Source organism: Simochromis diagramma, unplaced genomic scaffold (genome assembly GCF_900408965.1).
Source record: "Simochromis diagramma unplaced genomic scaffold, fSimDia1.1 OVJJ01000304.1, whole genome shotgun sequence".
In the NCBI taxonomy this organism is placed as follows: Eukaryota; Metazoa; Chordata; class Actinopteri; order Cichliformes; family Cichlidae; genus Simochromis; species Simochromis diagramma.
Genome location: NW_024387030.1, coordinates 13391577 through 13395021, shown reverse-complemented (window position 1 = coordinate 13395021; position 3445 = coordinate 13391577). Strand labels below are relative to the sequence as shown.

General features: G+C 38.1%; 1 protein-coding gene across 2 annotated transcripts in view; it reads left to right on the top strand.

The window, feature by feature from the left end:
* Positions 1-2966: 2966 nt before the first annotated feature.
* LOC120739949 (fibroblast growth factor receptor-like 1) overlaps positions 2967-3445 on the top strand; it is a 33187-nt gene continuing 32708 nt past the window's right edge. Inside the window, exon 1 of one of the 2 annotated variants that reach the window (XM_040041960.1) lies at positions 2967-3342. The gene's annotated coding sequence lies outside the window, so the exon portion shown is untranslated. The remainder of the gene's footprint in view (positions 3343-3445) is intronic. The other variant, XM_040041959.1, reaches the window with a different exon arrangement.

The following is a 3445-nucleotide window of genomic DNA, read 5'->3' as shown; positions in this document are numbered from 1 at the left end:
GAATAAAAGGGATTTCTTAGTCATCACTGTTAGGTCTGGAAGGCCCCCTAGTGGAGAGTTGACCTCTCATTACTCAGTGCCCTGATTAGCACCACAATGTGTATAATTTGCTTTGAACCAGAGGCCTTTTCAGGTGCTGGCCTACAGGAATACAGGCCCGTTGATACTCGCTGGGTTTCTCTTTCTCATGATGTTATAGTGCAATATTGTGACTACTAATTGCAGTGGGCCTCCACATTTAAGAGACATCCCTCTGCTGTTTGAAATGCATCTACAGGCCCTTTCAGAAGAGCAATGTTTTGCTGATATGTGTTTACACTGAATTATATTCATCCGTTCCTCTGGTGGCACTGACGGTCAGGACCAGATTACTTTTGTTCCCAGATTGATGTCATTTACTCTCGACTTCCTCTCTGCTCTTAAATCTGCTTCCACAGCAATGACAGCATACACAGTATCTTCCATAGCTACAGTATATTGGTTTGTACATTTGATTGCTCTCAAGTGGCCAAAATGGACCACTGAGCACCTGTTACGAAATATCACATCCTATCCATTCTGCTCTGGCTTAAAGCAGTTCCTCAGGCTTTACATATTAAGAATCACTAAATACTGCTGTATCAATCTTATTTTCATCAAAGAAACATATGAACTTACTTTGGAAAGGTGTGGTTTTTCTTTTATAAAGAACAAAAATAATGTATGAAGCTATAATTATCTTTATGTTTAAAAAAAAACATGGAATCATGCAGTAATTAAAGGTTGGGATATCATATTATTTCAGAGCTTGGTCTTATTTTCTAAAACTTCAGTCCATTTCCATGATGAGAGCTGTGTAAAATATTGAATAAATACTGTTATATAGTTTTAAATGCAATGTATATTGAAATAAATGATTTTTTTTCCTGTTTAAAAGTAGTCTTCTCTTTATTCACGGAACGGATAGAGACTGAAAAACTGCAGGGCGTATGTTATGTTCACCGTCCCATGATTGGAACAGTTGCGAGCTGAAATTTGTCTGTCTTGATATTATGTAAAGATCATCATTTAAAGCCTGGAATAATTTTAGCTTCTATTTGCCATTTATATTCCTGGCACTGGAGTGGGCAGTGTGGGCCTACTGATGATCCTCCTTAACTGAATTTCTTTATGGAGTTTGAGTACCACATTGTCAGAGTTTCATCCAGCCCAATTATAGGATTTCTAAAAGCAGATATTGGACACAGCTGAAGTTTCCTAACTATAGCAGGTGATCAAGTAGCTGATTGTTCCTGGGAAGGAATACATTGAGAGGAATGAAAGCTACCAGGTAGGTTTGGATTACGACACCAGGCCTATGGTTTGTTGTTGCTGAGATTTGATCAACCATTGGCGGGTCATCTAGCAGATAGGGATGTAATGTTGGACATCCCCACCCCATTCATCCAAACAGGGGTAATGGTGCATCCAATGAGAACCAAACCTTAAGAGATCCCTCTTTAAAGGTACCTTTAGAGGGCCAAATAACTCAGCAACATGACTGTCAATACTGAATGAGAGCCAAAACATCAGTAAAACACCTAAGTTCCAAGTACTTACTGAGTGAAGCACTGATTGTAGTTGAAATTCTTCAGCATGGCAGAAGCTGATCTGTAGCCAGTAGGTGGCAGCACATGTTCATGGCTTCTCACCATTGTATCTGGATACTGAATGGGTGTTACTCACAGCACAGGGTGCTACAGTATGGAGCTATAAGTTTGACTTTTGAAGCTTGTAATTTAATTTGGGCATTTGCGGCAGTATTTCCAGGTATCCGTTACATTAATGATGACACTTACTTCAAAGCTGTAGCTCCTAAGTAAAAAAATCATGGTGTAATTATACTCAAACAATATAATTTATATATTGATTCATTTAGGTATTAAAAGTATCTTTTTATAATATAACTTAAGTTGGATTATGTAAAACAGCTAAAACCAATGTCTTCATGTAATATATCTCTGAGTTAGTGCACATGAGTATGGAGAGCCTCAAGTGCCAAAATGAGTTAAATAAATATATCATTAAATAATTTAAGTTGTTATTAATTAATTTAAATGGGAAAGAAGTAATAGTTAAATAATGAACTTATAATGAATATTCTGTGATCAACTGGCTGTTTGTGGCTGCTTTTGATTTGAAGTATACACTGCAAACATGCTAAATGTCACAAATCTCTCAGATGTGAAAACTCGCTATTGTTATCGCTCACTTTTTCTCCACCGTCACTCCCACAACTGTTCCCTCTTCCTACGCAACCAAATACATTTTGATTAGTTGATGCATTTTTCTGCAAATAGGCTCTGGGGGTTTCCTCAAAAAACAAAATCCTGCTTTGAATTTTGACAACAGAATTCAGAGTAAAATATTTATTCTGGACTTACTTGGCCTATCAACACAATTTGAAAGCTAAAAAGGTCACAGTTTTGACACAAGTTGAAACAGAGACTCTGTGAGAGTGCATCTTGCTACTATATAATCTTAACTTGGCCATGTGATTTAAACTCTAGAGGGTTAAACGTGTCATTAATTAATCACAATCAGAAACAAGTAAAACATTATATTTTATTAAGTGTTTTAAATGAAATCACTTATACTTAAAATAATTATGGATGCATTTATTTATTGCCTAGTTTGATTAATTAATGACATATTAACGTTATTATTTAATGATGTATTTATTGGATTCATTTTGGCACTTGGGGACCTCCATACAGGGATGCACATTAGCCTGAAAATCAAAATGTTCCCCTCCACTGTTTTCATTGTGTTTATTTCTTATCAGATATTATATCAGAACAATAGAATGGGCTTATATAAGGCCCATTATTTGCATGGCATCCTTCTTAACAGTTTGCAGCTGTTATCTCTTTCCCGTGCGCTGAGCTGACAGCGGTGGGATAACAGCTCTGTAATGAAGAGGTTGGTTTGAGAGATAAAGAGTTAAACGTGGCCGGACTCTGCAGGCTGTGATTGGCCCGCAGCTGCAGCGCTGGGACGGACAGCGAGTCTCGGCTGTGTGCGCGCTCCTGGAAAAGTCACTCTGTGGATGAAGCGGACTACACGGACCGGACTGGACTTCCCTGAGTTTTCTTTTCCCTAACACTTTGGAAACTTTGTTATTGTGATTTATGGAAGTGTCCGGTTTTATTGCAGCCGTGAATCCGTTATTTTATCCCGGAGAGAGGCATGTGCTGGTCTGTTAGAGGTCGGTGGAAAGTCGACCGCTGTCACTTTTGATTCATGGACTCGACACGGACTTTAGCTAAAAGCATTTCAGTCCAGAGGCTGATACGAGGCTGACTTAATTCACTGAATATTAAGGTATGTTAAAGTCCTATTTATACTTTTATTTGCATTCTCACCCGACCTTCATTTGAGCAGCTGGAGGGATATTTTACTGTAAGCACATCAAGAAACTAGCCAA